The sequence below is a fragment of the Aphelocoma coerulescens genome, chromosome 2 (genome assembly GCF_041296385.1).
Source record: "Aphelocoma coerulescens isolate FSJ_1873_10779 chromosome 2, UR_Acoe_1.0, whole genome shotgun sequence".
NCBI classification, from domain to species: Eukaryota; Metazoa; Chordata; class Aves; order Passeriformes; family Corvidae; genus Aphelocoma; species Aphelocoma coerulescens.
In genome coordinates, this window is record NC_091015.1 from 13,042,224 (window position 1) to 13,062,343 (window position 20,120).

At 39.0% G+C, this 20,120-nt stretch overlaps 1 long non-coding RNA gene across 2 annotated transcripts in view; it reads right to left on the bottom strand.

Moving 5' to 3' along the window:
- The window catches only part of LOC138106235 (uncharacterized), a 130,630-nt gene extending 111,089 nt beyond the window's left edge, over nt 1–19,541 (bottom strand). For both annotated transcript variants that reach the window (XR_011148945.1, XR_011148944.1), the window contains exons 1-2: nt 19,293–19,541; nt 2,871–2,938 (exon numbers count right to left, since the gene is read on the bottom strand). This is a non-coding gene — a long non-coding RNA (uncharacterized lncRNA). The remainder of the gene's footprint in view (nt 1–2,870; nt 2,939–19,292) is intronic.
- Between the last annotated feature and the right edge of the window lie 579 nt (nt 19,542–20,120).

The window sequence follows — 20,120 nt, forward strand, 5'->3', positions numbered from 1 at the left end:
TAACCAGAAACTGATCTTTGAAAATAACTCTCAAAGCAAGGTAATACCTGCCAGACAGCACATTTCGATATTCATTTTAGTAAGCACAGCAGTTACTTACTTCTATGTTTGAAACTCAGGCCCTCTGCACAGTACTTATCAATGCCCTTATTTGAATCACATTATTAACAGGTGGATGTTCTCTCAAGATTTTTAAAGCAATCTTGTTTATCTCTCAAAGGCCAGAGTCATAGCCCATAACAATACCAATCAATAAATGTGGATTTAGAAAGGTAATTTCTGCTGCATTCTGCTTACCAGGGATCTGATAAAAACTTTCAGTAACTGTAGCACCCCATGAAAAGCTATGCAGGAAAAAAGCAGGTAATTTTGCTTCTTTTGCTCTGAATTTTTCATAGGGTTTCTCTTTTGTGTGCTAAATGAGGACAGACTCTTTGCATGGAAGTTCCCCACCCCTCAGTCTCCTCCACACGCTATGACAGACCCATTCCCACAGAAAACAGGTCACAGTCACTGTTTTCCTCCACAGAATCATAGAATGGTTTGGGTTGGAAGGGACCATAAAGATCATCCAGTCCCAACCCCTTGCTGTAGGCAGGAACGCCTTTCAGTAGACCAGGTTGCTTCTCTCTGGAGCTGCTCAGTCACAGGCAAAAGTGAAGCTAAAAGTCTTCTCGTCTCACTGACTGCCAAAGCAAAAGTACTGGAAATCCTGGTAGGCCTTTTCACCCATCTGGATGGTCAGCTTAAAGCAGAAGCAGTCAGGAAGCCACACAGCAGGTGGATGGACATGAGAAGGGCAAGGTCCTCCCTGTGCTGTGGAGCAGGAACCGCAGTCCTGGGGTGTGTTCACTGGCTGCCCTCACAGCTCAGTCTAAGACACGGCCAGCTCCCCATTGGGAACAGGGTACTCTCCCCTCACTACTCCCTAAAAGCAAATAGTCATCCCAAAAAACACATATTATTTTAAGCCTTTAGATTTTTAAAGTAATCTTGTTTATCATAGAGCTGAAAAAGGTATCTAACCAGTTTTGAAAGTTTGCAAATGGCAACCAATATGAAGTGTACAAACCTGCAGTAAGTGCTGGCACCTCGGTGTAGTTGAAATAGTCAAGTATTCTTTCACAATACCTTGGCATGGATCACAATTTTCTTCATTGTACCACTTCATTAATCTTTCCCATGCCTTACCTGTCTGGGGTAACAACACGTGCTTGTTCAGAGTACTGCTGACATTAATAATGAAATGCAGTAAGAACAACATCCCTTCAGAAGGGCAGGAGCACACAGCCTTGATGCAGTGCCCAAGTTTGGCTTCCCCAAGTGAAACTCTGGGGGGACACTCAGCCTCAGCAGCCCTCAAGTGCAGAGCATTAGTGGGTGCTCAGCACCTCTCACAGTATGAGCAAGACTGAGCAGCTCCAGCCCACACTGACTGCCTGGGTTAAGATTTCCTCATCCTCAAAGCTTTTAAAACCCTGATCCTGACAGAGGTCTTAGGAGACTTTTTAATCTTCATTCTTCTCAAACTCAATTTAATTTAGCTTATTCTCTCAAATCAAGTCAAAGACTTAGAGGGATTTGAGGAGAAATACAATCTTCTTTCATTAAAAGCAGGGTCTTATCACAGATCTTTGTGATTTGTATTGTCCTGGCAATAGGGGAGATCATGTAACTGGGAATGTTTATTTTCTATGAGGCAATTAAGTTGGAGAGATATGATTGTAATTCTATGTGCTTACTTGCAAAACTGTGTACTCACTTACACCTGGGCTGGGCCTGGTCACTCTGGCACCAGTTGCTGAAGTTACTTGTGTGTGCACATATCAAGGGCTTTGCGAGGTCAAAGAAGACCATTCAATTGAGATTTGAAAAACCTTGTCAGTGTAATAAAAATTATTATCAATTTAAGAAAAATATTGGGTTTTTTACATCCCGTTGCTCTTTTCCCATCAAATCTACAGAAATGAAACATGCACAAAACAGAAACAGAGAAGAACAGAAAGTTCATGATTACATATGAAGTGCTCTCCTCTTCAATTCAGAAAGATAGTTTTTTCTCATGTTAAATAATTATTCATCTGAATTCATATCCCCTTTTATTCTGCACCCTGTTTTAATATCTCCTGAGAAAAAAAAAAACAAACAAACAAAAAAAACACCACCAGTACCCCCCAAAAAACTCCCCAACAATTAACTTACATGACAGAGAGAAGGTTGCCTGGACAAGGCTATGACTTGCCAAGTAAGGACAGCCACAACTGCTGATGACAAAAATGCAGTTTTCTGTTTTGACTGAGGATGAGCTTTTCCAGTAAAATATGATGCCAATTAGCATTTACTGTACATCAAAAAGACTGGTTCTTAACCTTTTGTGACACTAGAAAGAGCTGAGGACACTTCAGTTAGTCATATGATATACAGGTACTCAGTTAATCATAAAGCACAAACACCCTCCTCAGATAATCACAAAAGAACTGCTAATTATGAAAAAACAGATTCCAGTGGGGGAAAAAAAAAACCAAAAACAACCATTTATTCTAAAACTTTTCTCCTGGGCAAGGTGATTTCTTCTCTTTTCTTATACTGATGTTTATTACATTCAGTCTTTGCTCAAGGGATTTTCTTCCACCAGCTTACTGTTCTCAGCTACATCTAATCTTTCACACCTGTTCAGATTCTTTAACCCTTAAAGTTAAAAATCCTGCACATTCATACCTCTCTTAATTAACTTCACTGCTTGTATCTGAAATCATATAATTAGGAAGAATTTGGTATGAAAATTGGTTCTTAATCACTTTCATTTATACCTCCTAAAATATGATACAAATCAACCCATATTTCCCAGTCAGTGGCCAGTTCCTGCTTACCTGAGTTCTCCCACTCCCAATAACTTCCACCCAAAGACAGGCAGATGAAACTGATGCCAGTGAAGTTTCTGGTGACAAAAAGAAACAAAGCAATCAGAAGCATTTTTAGCCCTAGTGCATTCTCCTTAGGACAGAGGACTTATACTATTGAATTAGGATTAATTAGTACAGAATTATATACTAGTGCTGAATTAGTAGGTCATGAGTTCATCAGTGTCGCTTAACATCTTCATCAACATAGGAAGAGTACTTAGTCCTGATCAGCTGCAAGCTGTCCTCAAGTTCAAATACCAGTGTTGTCCTGCAGCATCAGAAATGTTCACAGAATCTAAAAAATTTGCACTACATCTTGAAATGTTTAACAAAAAATGCTGCATTATCTCAGATTTGTTTGCCAGATTCTACGAGCATTCCACAGAATACTGAATACAGCTAAAAAATGAAATGTTGTTGTCAAGGTAAGATATCTAGAAGATGGATTAAAACCTCTAGGTAAAGATTGTGGCCAAAACTACCATTTACATGGCACATTGGGACTTCCACCACAAGAGTAAATTTTGAAGGCTACAAAAGACTACAAGATAAAACTCTCGTAAGCCTGACTACCTCCTGAAAACCTTGTTTTCCAAACAGTTAACAATATATGTATACATGTGTAGGGATGCTCATGTACTTCAAAACAAAAAAAATAATTCAAGACACATTATTGCTTCACCTTTTTTTGGAAAAAATTTAATTCAGATGCAGCAGGTGTTACTTATGTTGGTTAATGCAGCTGTGGAAGGCAGGATGCTGGGTAGTATAAGGAACCATATGATGCAAAGTCTAAATTGAAATGAGTTTATCAGGGTCTGTCTCTAGAGACAAAGTGATTATTCCATCAAAATGATTATTCAAAAAGAGCAGTCTCTGACAGGGAAAAAAACAGATTGAATGAGGGTCATAGGGGGACAGTGTGCATTGTTCAAATACTGATAAATAAGCTGCACAAAAGGGGGTAGAACCTGAGGTACCAGTCACAGCAATGGAATTGCCTATTTACTGGAAGAGGAGAATTACCGAGGTGAAAATCCCCTGGTAATGGACAGGGCATAAGAATGCAGAGAGACGGACAGACCCATGTGAAAATCTTAAGAATCCCCTTGACAGGGATGGAGCAGTAACTGCTGTCTCCAGATTTACAGGCAGTAGGAATGGAGCCACACCGATCAGCCAGGACCCCTTTTTTCCAATCAAATTAAGGTTTAACAGAGTGTGTGTGTGTGTGTGTGTGTGTGTGTGTGTGTGTGTGTGTGTAAAATTACAGATTACATACAAATTGCTCTTCACTTCTTAGAATTACAAAGTTGGGGTTCTGTTCCTATTAGTGCCTTGTTTTCCAGCACACAGGTACCTAGAGCTACTGGTGTGTAATTACGTGTTTCACAGAGAGGCACATTTCGCATTTACAGGAAGCCATGACTAAATGTTCCTACTAAATTAGCTTCTCATGTATTAGTCACTCTTTTCATACAAGAAAAATGGAGTTTGACTCTTCCCTCATGTTAACACCTGTTTTGAATTGATCTCATCTCACTGCCTCTACATGTGATCTGCCATTGCAAGTAGAAGACTCTGATCTGCTGTTTCAATTAACTTTTCAAGATACATATTTTCCTCCAAATATTAATGGCATACAGAACAAAAAAAAAATGAAAAAGTGATGTTTATATATATAATGTCATATTTCAAAAGAATGAATGATTTAACCAATGTAAGCATAAGAATAAACTTCCACTATGCAGCAAAGGAATGCAGAGTATGAGGGAACTTTTACATCTTTCATGTATATTTTTATGTACATAGCAATACAGGTGACATTTATATGAATAATAATACAATTCTTATGGCCAGAGAGAAGAGAAAAAAAAAAAGTTCTATAAAATATTTTTCCTCCATCACTAACCCAATCCAATTCCAATAAAGAGACTAAGAGGGGCAGGTTGGAGAACCTTATTCAAATACATTAGGATTCCCACTTTTTTCTTTAATATGGCTGACTCTTACTATAGAATTCCCATGCAACTTGTCAGTTGCATACATACTATATGCTATAAAAAGTTCCCCTTTATAGCTACATCATTAATTTTATATGGAGGAACATTGGTGATCTCACCTTTATATGAGACTTTGCCTTGCATAGCAGTAGATAGAAGGGAATGGTGAACACAGAAGACAGACAGTTGTGTTATTTTGTGTCTGCACAGCACAGTGGAGTCATTACCACTGCAAAATGTCAGCAGCCTGCAGGAGGCTTCTCTTTCCCCCACACAGTAAAATGAAAGCAGATCGGCATCTCCAGATTGCATCCTTCCAATGGAGTAGACAATGAAAATATTACTTAGCAATTATCTTTCTCATATTAAAGATACAGAATGGTAAGTTTGGAGAAACACTTTATTCCATTGGAGTTTTTTAAAGATGGCAGGGCAGACTGAACTGTCATTGTGACACTGCAGTATTAGTATATTTTTTAAAACTGCTTATGTTAATCAATTGTGTCAGTGAAGGAGGAAAACTATGCAAAGAACTATTGGCTAAATCACCTGCAAAGGGTTTATATTGACAACTGATACTCTTCCCAAACAAAGCTCTGAGCTGAGCATCACCCTTTACAGTTTTTCACGGCATAACTCTGGGTTCCCTCTCTTTTCACAGGGGAAACAATGGGTTTCAGTGTTGTTCCTCTTCTAGCATTACTAGGATTTCACTTTATCCCATTTCAGAATAAATGGAGCTCATTAAAAATATCTTGTGCTGTGACTTCAGATTAAAGATGCACCCAGAAAACCACTATATCTTAAACAGAAAGATAAGTAGGTCTAGAAAAATACTTCCTCCTGTCTGCTCTCTCTTCCTAAGATAATGAGTCTGAGGAAAAAAAAGTTATCTATTTCCATAAATGAATATAGGAGAGGGACAGTGGGCCTTCTGTGAATGTAAGTTGACTAGTTGGGCGAGATATGTTTCAAAGACCTTGAGTGCAAGTCTTTGTTTTTTGAGAATAAGCAATCAATCAGCCAGAGCACGCAACAAGACCCTGTTCAAACAATGGATAATGCTGAGCGCTTCAGTCACACAGCTTAGATTGGACAAGTAAGCTTGACATTACCAGCAAAAAAGGCAAAGTCAACAGCATAAAAGTCACCAAATAAGACAGTTCAGGGAGGTCTCAAGCACAGGAATGTTAACATACGTTCAAATGGACAGAGGGCTTTCTTGAGATTTTTCTTAAACAAAATGTTTATTATTTAAAGCTATCAAAACTTGCCTTGAAAACTAGATTAAATAAATCCCTCATATTTGAAATCTCTATGACTAAAGGCCCACTTGTGTTAACTTTCATGAGAGTAATAGTATCAAGATTATTTTTTCTTCCTGAATGTATTTGTATATGTTTTCTAGATTTCATTTACAGCGATAGTCCTCATTTATAAGCTTCACTTGAGGGCAGGCCAAATATGAACAACAGCACAGAAAAGAAACAGTTCACATGATTAAGAAAAAATTAATGTAAAATCTTGTAAAAAACAAGAACTAATTATTCTGTGAAATACAAACATCTCTTTCTATTTCTCTGTCCAGCAGTTTCTCAGATATGTCTTTCTGTATTACAAATGAAATTATAAGTACTCTCAAATTTTGCAGCCAGTAGGTCATGACAGTTTTCTGATTACCTGGTGATGGATGAACTTGCACTATTTACACAGGAATTCGGGGCGGGAGAGAGGGAGAAAGAGAAGGGGGTGTGTGGTGAGAGGTGAGAGACCAGATATAGAGAATGATTTCACATATTTGAGTTAATGAACAGTAAAAAGATGAGATCATTTGCAGCCTGTGAAGTATACTTGAGAACAGAGCTTTGTTCAAGATAAAATTTATGGGTCTGCTTTACTTGCTGCTAACTGAAAGTCCTACCACATGTAGTCTTCTTTCTCCAACATTTTCTGTGAAGGGAGTGAAAACCTTCAGATTAGACAAGCTATTTAAGACCATAAGATCATGTCAGCAGTGGTAAAAAGCATCGATTCGTAACCCAGGCTGTTACTGAGAACCATTTGTGCACTGCATCCCAGCAGCCCATTCCTCAAACCTTTAGCTGCTCATATAAGTTTCTTTTCCTTGAGCCCTTGCAGAACTTTTTTGCTCAAAATTTCTGTTATGTGTCTGCTGAAACTCATGCATTTATCTCATTTATGTATAAAAAGAAAAGACTCAACCAAGAATACCAATTCGATTTTTTTTTAAGACAATCTAGTACATCTTTTGGTTTTGATAAACTCAGCATTCTTGCAGCTACACAAACAGAGGGCATTACATCTCCATAAATATCAGTCTTATCTCATTTATTTCCATGTGCACAGGAGAGACAAATGCTGGAAATGGAAGTCTGAGGTATATTTCACAGTGCACAGAACCAGGATGTATTTCCTTCTCCTGTGCTGCTCTGGGGCAAGGGCCCTCCCAAGTCCTCAGCCTCTGTTGTGGTTATGAAACATTCATTTTGCACAGGTAGAAAAGAACTAAATTACACACTGATCACTGTATTCAACTGCTCCTTCTGCCAAAAGGGAAGACACTGTGCTGAATTTTAAATTAAATTAATTTTGTAGATTTTCAGAGTATGAACTGTTAGATGCCCAATGCACACCAGGGGCTGCAGAAAGGCAACAGATTTTTGGTTGCTTGAGATTTCAGTGGGTGAATGGCAAAAGCAATAAAAGCTAATTTTCCTCCATTGAGAAAAAAAAATACATACAAAAAGGAAGTTACTGCTTATGATAAAGTCTAGAAAATTTCTTGTTAGATGTATATTGACCTCTAGGTATTTTGAAGCATTCTATCAATTGAAAGACATAAATATACAAATGGAAAAGGTTCTTATCCATTTAAGCACTAATGATATACATCTTTTTTTAATGCAATTTTAAATTCTAAGATCACGGTGACAATTGTGATGAGGATGATGATTAATATTATAAGCTAATAGAAAAATTTTTGTGGGATACTGTTATTCTGATCCATAATCAACTCTCCAGGATTTTTTCCACTAATTGAAAACTTTGGCTAAAGTATTTTCAGTTTCATCCCTCATTTCTTCTAGCTGGTTATAGGGCTTCCCCAAATGATTAGCATGACACACTGGCAAATGGGTGACAAACAACACAGTAGGTGAAAATTTGTCTACACTCAAAGAGGAGTAGTCAACAGTTCAAAATCTAAGGGCTAATTAGTGGTGGTGTACCCAAGGAGCCAACATGGAGGATGACATTATTAAATGTCTTCATCAGTGAGCAGGATAGAACAAATAAAAAGGCTGATGGCTGATGTCAAGCTATGGGGAAAAGTTTCTATGCTGAGGGGCTGCATTGCCGTGCAGAAGGGCTTCAAAAATCCAGAGGGCTGGACAGAGAGGAAACACATTAGGTTCAGCAGAGATAAAGATGGAAATGTCCCTTGTGGCAGTACGAACTGGGGATGGACTGCCTGGCTAATAGCTCTGCAAAAGGGGCCTGGGAAGGGGTGCAGAATAAAATGCTGCCTTCACAGAGAGCATAGCCAGAAAGACAAGGGCAATACTGCTCCTACTCAGCTCTTGTGGAGCTGCGTCTAGGTCCAGCTTGGGGCTCACCCATATATGACATACATTTTCAAACTGGAAAGAGTCCAGAGAACTGTCATTTAGCTGGGGGATGGAGCAGATTAAATCCAAGGAGAAGCTGGTGGAACGTGTTTGCTCAGCCGGGAGGAGTGGAAGGGAATTTAATTAAAGCCTCCTGCTATAGAAAAAGGAGTTTGCATGAGGGTGGAGCCAAACTCTTCTCTGGGGTGCTCAGCAAGAGGCAACAGCCACAACAAGTTGCTGCAAGACAAGATCTAATTGGACATAATAGGATAAAAATGTAGACTGAGAGTGATTAAGCACTGAAAGAGGTTGTCCAGGGATATGGTGGAGTCTTGGGAGATTTTGGAAACATGACTGGACAAGGTCCTGACTAACCTGGTTTAAATCTGAAGTTATTTTAACTTTGGGTTGGACAGTGTAACCTTTGGAGGCTTATTCCAACCTATCTCTTTGACCCCAACTCATATTATGGTTACCACCATCTCCAAAGGTTGGAAATGGTCTGTGGTTCCTCTGGCATGCCAAATGAAAGCACAAGAGAGAGCTGCCTTCAGGAGACTGAGTGCAGCAGCAGCAGGATGCAACAACACTTACAGACAATCAGCTGGGCCAGAGCCCTTCTATACATCCGCTCTGCTGCGGTATCTGAAGAGCATCAAACATTTTTGGAGTTTCTGCAGAGCACAGAAGAATCTGCTATGCACAGGGCTGAGCAGAGCCAGCACAGCGGTTTGCCCAGGAGACCTGACTTCTTTTATCCTGACCTGTTGTCACAAGCTTTGTTCAAAAAACTCACTGGATCTCTCTAGGAAGCCCCAATGAGACAGTTTTCACATTTACTCAGAGACCAGTCCAGTGAGGTCCAAGTCCTTTGGACAGCTTAATAAGATAAATATTTGTTAATTTGAGTTACTATAATGGCAGAAGTGTTTATTGTCTGTGAGAATTGCTTCCTTTTGGTCTCCTCCCTGCAATTTTCTACAGCTGGAAGTTGTTCTTTCCTTCACATCGCCTGACTGCTCTCTGAACTCACCCTCACCTCTCTCCATCCTTCCTGTGCAACTGGCATTATACTCTAATTTCAGTTGGTTTTCCACTCTGCTGCTACTTCACCCACTCTCTTCTTAGCACAGCCAGCCTGGGAGAACACCCACCTGCCATTTTTATGGGTTTCGCATGTATCTCTCATGCCCATAATTCCTGCTACCACTTTCTGCATTATTTTGCTTTGTCAGTTTGGATGGTGTGTCAGACCAGGTGCTTGGATGCTCATGGGAATGGGTGTGGTGAACAAAATTTATAGCTTATGGTAACGGAAACATCTTAACAGCACTGAATATCCAGGGTTAGGTAAGTGCAAAATGCAGGAATTCACAGGACCAGGCAAGAATCCATGAGGGAGTAAAAGTAATGAGATATATTTGTATTTCCAAGCCATCCCTCCTTTGAGCCTGACCCCTGGCAGCCCTTGCTCTGGTGCACAGCAGCACCAAATAGCCATGGGGCACACTGTCCTGCAGCAGAATGAAGAAAACTCTCCCTTCTGCAATCTGCAGCAGGACTCACACAGGCACAGGAGGGCTTTCTCACTTCCCCGTATTGTATGCTCCCCTAATCAACACACAGTCAAAAGTTACTGGCTTTTACAATTACATTTTTTTAAAGAAAAAGAAATAAACTATAGCTGATTTCTCAACACCAAATTTGTGGAATTGTCTTTTCATTAGCAAAAGTTAATAAAATCTCTGTGAGAGCCCAGATTAATGCAGCCTGGTGTTTTAGAGCCCTACAATTGTGACTGCTATCAAGTGTTAGAGTAGGCATGAGTTGCAGATGAAGCTTTCTGCATGATGGAGACATTCAGAAATTTTCTCTTCTGATTTTGCTCACTCCATGAGTGAGGTCATCTTGCAATCACACGCACATACACAGAGGATGAAGACCTAAGCCTCATCTTAGGAAATCTGGCTAAAGAAATGAAAGATGGAGAGATGGAGCAGAGACGTATATTTAGTAGTCAAACAGATTTTTTTGCTTGGCCTTTTATTTTTTTTCTTTTTAATGAACACATAAATTTAGGACGCTTCATACTACTTGTTTCTGGGTAGCTGGCCATTTTCAAAACCCATAACTTTATTCATTTTTGCCTACCACTCTACAGGACTTGTAGGTGGCTACAAAAGCTCAGGAATTTCCTCTTGCAACCCCAAGTTTCCAGTGAAGATAGCAATATATAAATGCAATAAACTGCTTTATAAAGCCCATTAATGTAACTGGTTCTACTTTGCACCTATCAGTCTGTCTGTTGTTATAATTAGAGCAATTTTTGAACATTAAACCTCTGAAAACATCCATCTTGTAGGTTTTGGAATAAATACAATAGTATGTTAATAAACTCCAGGAAAAAAAATCCTGCTCCCAGCTCCTACACATGTTCATAGTTGTATTTTTAGGTATATATAATAGACAGCAATCTTTGTTTGGAAGCCAATACACACTTCCCCAGTGAACTGCAGGATACGCATAAATAATCAGGGCTGGAGAAAGGTCATCACACGGCTAGAACTGGGGTTAGCAACAGCACCAAGCAAACCAATTGTTCAGAAAGCCTTAAGCAAAGCAAATCAAGCTAAGTGCAACATAACTGACTGTGCTGGAAGCTGAAAAGACTTAATCATAGGGATGAGCCAACTCTGAACCTTAACGCTAAACAAATTTTATTAAGAATAGACAAGTTGTGAGAGAATTTACACAGTTAAGCTGTAGCTCAAGGGAATAAGTGTGCAAAAACAAGACAAGGAGAATTTAATAAGGCCCAAGGACCACTAGTTGAGCCCACAAGAATCAGTCAGTAAGAGCTTGGTCCCAAGGTCTCCTTGTTACTGCAGTAGGGAACATATTAATGGTATATATCGACTTGCAATAAGAGATTTCTGGAAATGTTTCCCTTTTAACTTTTGCAACATAAACTTACTTAACAGCAAACTGCATCTGTTTCCCATCAGAAAAATAAAATAGATTTCATCAAGACCTACTTGCCCAAAAGCTCGATTTCTGAAACTGAAAACTGAAAAACTTTCATTTCAATGCATTTGGGCACTGTCTCATGGTGGTGTCATGATCTCTTTGTTGGACCAGAATCCCTGGACAAATTTACCTGCACTCACACCTAGGGACTTCCATGCTACAAGCAAAGCCTCTGCCCAAAAGGGGGAAATGTCTTATGGAAGGCACAGGTATTTTCATAAATAATAAGCCCCTCACAGCAGCCCATAAATTGTGCCCAGAGTGTATAGCACACTGTGAGTCACTGCTCAGCAGGAGGAAAGGTGGGAGAGGAGAGAAGAGGATTTTCGGCGATGTTATACACTTTGCAACTAAATTGCTGTATGTTTTAAACACAGCTTCACAACACTAATTAGCAAGCTAAGCCTTGTGATTTCCTGATAGATTCCTAAATATCTTAGAAAAACCCTTAGGGAGAATTGTAAAAGGAAGAAATGACACAAATTGACTGTAACGAAACAGAATGAGTTTTGAATATCACTCCAATCTGTCCACAAAGTCTGCTTTCTGTCTGAAATTTCTTCTGTATGTTCTATGTGAAGGAAACATATTTGCTTGGTTTTTTGCTTTTCTTTTCTCTCAAAAGTTTCCTGTAAACTAGATAGCACATCTTGCCCTGACTTCTGAAGGCATTTTAAATTAATACTGCATACTTAATCTTGTCTTAACATGCCTTTTGTTTGGTTTGTTTGGGGTTGTTTTTTTTTCTTTTGGTCTCGGAGCTACATTTGATGGGATGCAGCAGTTGTACAACCCTGCTGATTAACTGACATTACAGGAATGTTATGAAACTTAGGTAACTGAAATTTGTAAAAAGCTTTACAGAACTTAAACGAAAGCGGCTTTAGTTTAAGTAAGAAATAGTTAGTAGGAGGAGAAAATGGAAGGACATCTGATGAAACAATGTATAGCAAAAATAAAGAACAGAGGATCTATGCAAATCATAACTAGATGAACACCCATTTTAGCTCTTTTAACAGAATAGAGTGATTGAATACCACATGCTGGAGCCTGATCTCATTTACCTGAACAGCACTGACAGGAGCAGAGTTACTCCTGATTTACACCAACACAAACAAGACCAGAATCAAGCCAGGCAAGAGCCCTAGGGGTACCCTTAGAATGAGAAGAAAAGGAAAGAGCTCCACACTAGACAAACCCACCAGCCCAGGGGATTCCTAGTTTGAACTACTTTTTATATGACAATTGCCAGTCCTGTGGTAAAACTGCCACCTGGTATGTACGAAACCTTCCAACCATGAAGAAGAACAATTTCCTTCCACAAAGGAAAAAGACAGTGTTTGGGAAAAGACAAAGTCTAGTCATGGTCAGAAAAAATTATCTGGTAGAAACAGTTCCTCCTTCCTCATCAGTTGAACTCATTTCCAGTATACCTGAAGGAAATCTGTTTATTTTACTGACACAGGCTATTTTTCTTAGTCACTTGCAAGCTGGATGTTCTTTTGAGACAAATCTGAAGCACAATGTGAACATTCTTTTACATCCCCAGCAACAATCCTGGTGAAGCTTCACTTGCAGCCCAAACAGCAGTTGCAGGAGTTGTGATGGAATTACAGCACAGCTGGATGTGAAGAACATGATTGCACTAAAAGGGGCACTTGCAGCTCTTGAATAGAAATTAAATCTGCACATGTCTGATGGAAAGGTCACTCAGAAATAGCCATATGCTGGCAAAAAAACTTTCTAGGGTAACTTCAATGTATATTCGACGCCATGGAAGACAGTAGCTATTGAAGAACTGTGAAAAACAGCAAGTCCAAAAGGGAAATATTTGGACTTACTGCCCACACAGGTCCAGCTGGTTCCTGAACTGTTGTTTGACACAGATTTCATCTTAACATTTAATCTGCAATTTTTAAGTGAGTATTCACTTAGTTCTTATCACCTGTAGCAACTACCTGCTTCATATTACAACATAGCATGGAAGAAAGTGTCCCCATCCAGTTATCCTTGCCTTACACTCCAGAATTCCATTTTCAGCCTCAGACTGCATTGCATGCTACAAACATATCCACAATGGCTGGACCAGACAGTGCCAGTCTTGAAACCAGAAATCTGGGGAAAAGCCAAGTATTAAAGACAGATCTGCAAACTTCTATTCAAATATCCATATTTAGGGGTCATTATTCTTCTTCAAAGGCTGACAGAAAAATTGAGACTATTTCAGATGCCTGACAACAGTTGTATAAGACAATCTAATACTGCCCTCTGCAATATCTTTGTTCCCTTGATAGCTGTATGTGGCAGACAAAAGTATTTACTAATTCTGCCTGTTGCACCTACAACTGATTTGAGTTACTCTGCCAGAAAAGTAACCATCTGGGGAGGAATTCTTGGACAGCAAGAGAGTACCAAGAGCAGGGACCAAATGATCAGACTAAAACCAAAGCAGGTTATTATGGTGTTTTTAATATGTTCCTCACACTAAAGTCCAGGATAACACAATGTAGTTTTCTTTATTAAAAATAGTCTTTAGAAACTATACTCTGTGGGTTTTGTGGCTACCAGAGTACATGAGCACTAAATTCTATGTCATGTTTTTCACTTTTAAGACCCTGATCAGCAAACAATTAAGATCACTTGCTTCAAACTGCCTATCATTTGAAGACTTATTTTCCTTTGACATACAGCTCTAATCCTTGGAGTATTTTGCTCCACTAGTCCTTTCTTGTTTTTCATAATAAATTTTAACCCTTTCCATCATGCTTATTTCAATCTCATGTGTATAAGGAGATTGAAACATCTGAAGTCTGTTGCTTCTCACCACAGGTGAGACAACATTGCCAAAACACCCCTCCTGCTTGCTCAGTGCATTTCTGCTCATCACCTTGTGTCTCCTGCTGTGTGTTATGGTACCCCCTTCTCCTGCCTGGGGTGATTAATAGATGACTACTTTCTTCTTAGGTTTCAATTTCTTTGGTTCCTCAGCAGTCAAATCCCCTCTTCATAGACCTGGAGAGCTGCTGCCAGGCACAGCTCTTCAAGAAATGCTCACCTTCTCTCACATGCCACATTACCTTACCTAGCCTTTCATTTGATTTTCCTGGTCTTTATTCGCTAGACCCATACTGCTGTATTTGAACTAAGGTAGCAGCAAAAAAGGGACTGATTCATATGTTGCTCCCTTCTAATTTGCCAGTCTTCATACTTTCCACCTTTTGCTCTTTATTTGGGGAGTTCTCTTTTCATGAAGACAGTTCTTATCAGCCAAATTCAAAGAAGGCCAGACATCTTCCTTACATATCTGGCTTACTATTCACAACAATCCATCCTTGTATCTGAGATGTCATATAGTGTGGTTCTGATTATACTTGCACAGCTGTAAATATATTTTCTTAAATGGAGTTTTTCCTGATATGAACACATAATTTCATAGCATAGCTATTCACTTTAGCTAAAATAGGGATTTATTATTGTTTTGTAAAAAGAAGATGCTTTCATTCTGACCTAGATAAGAATCTCTTTCTCTTCCCTTCTTAAGACAACTATGAAAATGAGATTGTAAATCTCCTATGGAGAAGAGACTTGGACAAATCAATAATTTATGTTATGATTTTGAGAGACTTCCACCTTGAGGAATTGCCAGCCCTCTCGTAATTCTGTAGATCTTGTTTGAAAATGTTTTCCATTACTAATCGGGAGAACCTTTTTTTTTATTATTATTTATACAAGGCTCCTTTGATTTTCAGTGTGTGACACTTCAGAATGAAAACGGTGTCGCATTAATTAAAAAACGAAGAAGAGAACTCTTACCTTCCTTCCCCCTCACTTAAAATCCAAGTAAAACGCTGGCAGGCAACACTCAGCATGTAGTGCTCTACTTCCAACCATGAACCCCTTTTATAGATTTCTGTCATTTTAGCTGCTTCTGGCTAAAATCACTGGTTATAACAGTGACTTGGAAAGAAAAATGAGCAGAGAGTTAAGAGCAAAATGGGGGGTAGGTACACATAGCAATTAAAAAAACCTTCTACAAATCTCAGGCGGAGAACGTGACAGTCATATTATTCCTAAACAAGACCCTGGCAGTGACAGGTTTATGCTGAGGCCTTTGGGGGGAAAAAACATACGAGTTTATGCCCATGCACCTTTCTTTTAACCTCCACAGCTTACTAAAGAGCAGACTGCTACATCAACAGCTCACTTCACCAAATCTCCCATTGTTTGAAGAAACCTGCATCATGACTTACAGCAGCTCATTCTAGCCACTGACTTGCTTTGTCCTAGAGATTGGGTAATTAATTAATGGTCACCCATTCTTACCCATTACACCATAAGTCCAAAGCACTCACTGAAAGTGAGGCAGCACGCTGAGGTCTGCCCACACGAAGTGCACGCACAGGAGCTGCTGGAACGGCATAACCAACAGCAGGGCCGGGACCAGCCTCATGGGATAAGTTCCACATTTCTGCCTTGGCCACTGCAGGCAGCTGTGACACTTCTGAACCATGCCTGGAGACAGCAGATGACCTTCAGGCCTTGGGGAAGTTGTAGAACTTGAGCCTTACTGCTCTATGCCAAGTAAATTGACTCCCTTACCACTTTATATCAAACCAAATCTAAGACATGACAAAGGGCTAAGAAATCTGGAATAGGAATTAGGGAGGAATAAAGAAATTAAGGGTGTGTTCTTTGAGCTAGGATTTTGAGTGTTAGCACTAACTTCCAACTCCAGTGGATTTAGACTTTGTTTAAAATGAAGCACCACTCTGCAAAATTTTTACAGTTTTCTGGGATGAAATTGCTTCCTTTTCTGGGATGAAATTGCAGATATTTGACTATCACTCCAAAATCTTTCTCACAATTCACTGCTATCACTGTGGGAAAAAAATTCTGAGCTACATGATGTTGGAAATATTCATCTATTTTGGTTCACAATTTGAAAAAATATAAGTCCATATAGTATTGAAAGCAAAAACAAACAAACAAACAAAACAAAACAAACAAAAAAAAAAAAAAACACATTTATTTTTCCCAAACCTTCCAAGTCTTGATGAAGTCTTTATGTTGTGGTCTTACATAACAGGATATCACATCTAAAACAAAATCCAGAAGCACAACTTTTCTTCAAAACAGAAAGCATGGTTTTATTAAAAAATTCTCTTTTTCACACACTATTAAAACCACTGTAGGTAATGAATGAACTGATAGGATGACAAAGAAGTTTCTGGTCCCTGGACAATGTAAGATTATTCAACCCTTATCTCAAGATGGAAAATAATAACTGTTGGGTTTTAAATAACATCATAATTTGATCAAAACTCCCAGTGCACATCGAGTTACACAGGGAAAGGAAACCCTACAATCTTTAAAGATTCAGATGTATAGAATGGGAGCTGTATATCTCAGAGTCCCTCCTAACTCCTAATCTCACTTATTCCCTCCCCACTTCCATGTTAGAACTTTCCTTTTTTCCTTACCTCTGCTCCTACAAAGCATCTCAGATATCCACGTACATACAGAGCATTCATGGCAACAACTCTGTGACAAATTGATTAATGTGTAACATGATCTTAAAAAATGCATGTGAAATCTGCAAAATCATCAATTTAATGAGTACTTTCATTTTGTCCCTTTTTTGCATAGAATGGTCAGTTTATCTAACAAAGAGCATCAGAAGAAATCACTTGTATTCTGAAACCTAGATAATTCATCTCGCTAAACAAGAAGAATTATTTGAAATTAAGCAAAGGACTGGAATTCTCCTACCATATGATGGTATGGGATGTACTGTTTAAATATCAGGGCATCCAGGACATTTTGGTATGACATCTGAGGCCATAAAAATGTAACATAAGAAGTAAGCTTCCATCTTAGCAGACCCCAACCAGAAACTTTTTAGGAATCTTCACTGCCTTTAGAAGACTGGTGTAGAAATTATTCATTTTGATATCTGGAACTGAAATGTGACTATTTTACAAAATGTAAAACCAAAAAAAATGTGCCATCATTTGTCATACCTTTGTTATTTCACCTACCTGCTCATTATCAGAAAAGTAATATTTAAAATCCTAAAGAATCCTTAAAGGGCTTAAAGCATCCTTTAAGAGTGACAGAGATGGGCTTTTATTTGTGCAGTGGTGCATGATGAGTGTTCATATAGGTAACCATGGGTATATTAGAACTACTTATTCAGAAAACTCAGGGATTGGTGTCTTTGGATATTGTCTATGAAGTGCAACTTTAAAAAGAAAAACGTGAAGGAGCTATCTACAGTTCCAGTCAGCCTGGTAAGATGAACAATATCATGTAAGCTGGGTATTTATCTCAAAACTTCAGCATTTGCAAACACTAGGTTTCAGAAACCACACTCAGGGTAAAATCTGACATAAATTGCATCTGCATGAAATTGTTCAAGTAATTTTGAACTGACACATTCCTAGTAATTCCCAGCCCAATGTTTTTTTGGAAACAATTAAACAAAACTTGTTTAAAAATAATCTGTTGATGCTTTTTTTTCCATCTCTTCCAACAAATAATTCCACTCCAGAAGTTTCACCGTGGTTTTTATAATGTATACCTTTTTTTTCACCTGGGTCATTTCTTACCTATGTGAAAGTTCTACTATCTCACTTTCTGCCTTCAACAGTCTGAAAACTTTAGAAAAATCATTAATATTAAGAAGAATGCCAAAGACGATAGTTTTCTCATCTTGTCTTTGTTTCTCTTTTCCTCTGGGCCACATAAGGATATTCAAGTCAGCAGAGACAGTGTTGCTCTTTTAAAAACCTGCTGATTTAATATTTAGTAGGTGATGGATTCCACCTCAACAATCAGACTCAGAAATAAAAATAGTCTGAATCCCACTCAGTGCCATCCACAAATCCATAGATAGAAACCCAAAGTATTGTACAGCACAACATTTCCTGCTCAGTAAGCTTGAGACAGGCTGCTGTGATTCCCTATATATACACATATATTCTGAGCTGATACCTGTCAAACCAGCCCCTGGTTAAGTGGCAAGCATAATATAGCTTCCTTTCCCTAGAGGTAACTGTCCTCATTACTGAAGCGAATGAGCCCCTAGGTGTATAATAGAATCTTCTTTAAAATATTCATCATATGACAGCTGATATTTCAGCCATATTTGGCTGGAATGCTACATTTTGGGGAACTTAGGACTCCATAGTCAATTAACCTAGTATTTTGCTCACCATCTAATATATTTTTTTAATCATAAATCATTAAACATTTATGTTAGTATGTAACTTGTTATTCTCCTGTTCAGGACTGAGCAAGACATGCAGACCAGGGTATCTCTTACTGCAGCAATATCCAATAAAACATCTGGACTAGCAAAGATGAAACTTTACACTTTTCCTCCACCGGAAAAACACCAACTTCTCCAAGGTGAGTCACATTATCCAGCACGGTTCTGTTTCCTTCACACTTCTCAGAGTCAACACTTCAGGCTGTGAAAACCTCCCTCTGCCAGCAGGTCTCAGGAAGACCATGGGCAGGCAGGGGGAAATAACACAGGGGCCAGAATACTCCACCAGAAATCAGAACAGAGAAGCTATGTACAGAGAGAAAGAGACAAATAGAGCAGCAGGTTATGCACCCCAAACATTTCTATGTTCAAACACCAAACAACGTCTCTCCATTCTTATTTCTTTCTTAAACAAATACTGTGTTTTCCCCTGCCTACTCTTCCCAGTTTTTTCCCCTACCTGTTCTTAATTACAGCCACAAACTTCAGTAGGTCCTATTCCACATGTCCTTCCACTGTATCTCCTGGAAGCACAAGTGCCTGCTCCCTCTTCACTTTAACCTTCCCCAAGCCTTCCCTGTCCTGTTCCATGCAAGGCACGTAAGGCAGGCACACAAATGAGACGAGCCCCACCGATGCGGGGGGAGAGTGTCACCGACATGCAAGGCTGCACAGGAAGTTTACACAGCACTTGCTCAAACTCTGCAAGCCTTCCTGACACCAGCTCAGCATTCCAGCACACCAGCATCATTTTTAAGTGATTTCTCATGTGATTAGTGCTCTCTCCATTCCCACGTGCTACTCAGACATTGGGGGCAAAAAAAAATTCATTCTTACTCTCATCAGGATTTGTTTGTCAGCAGAATCCCTCTTTAGTTTTAGTCATTTGCTTTGTTTTAGCCTACTTATCTCATTATGCTGGTCTAATTAAAATCATTTGCTGACAAATATTGTCAGTAATGTAACAGTTGGGTAAATTAACACTGGCTTAACCTTAGCTTTGTTATCAGCTTAACTACGCAGCACTGATTGATGAGTATTTTAAAGCAGGAATTCCTTTCTTCAGGTCAAACACAGAGAAGGCAAAGCTGGAGATTTGAATGTGATACATCAACAAGTCTTACCAGAAGAAAGTCAGATACAGTTGTGCAGAAGTCAAACCAAAATCACGGCTCCACAACTTCCCTTTCAAGTTTGGTCATAAAAACAAAGATGCATTTGGCCCAGCCTGTTAAAACAGCAGGAGCAGAGCTTAATATCTTGTTCTAAAATTACTTTTATAAGAGTA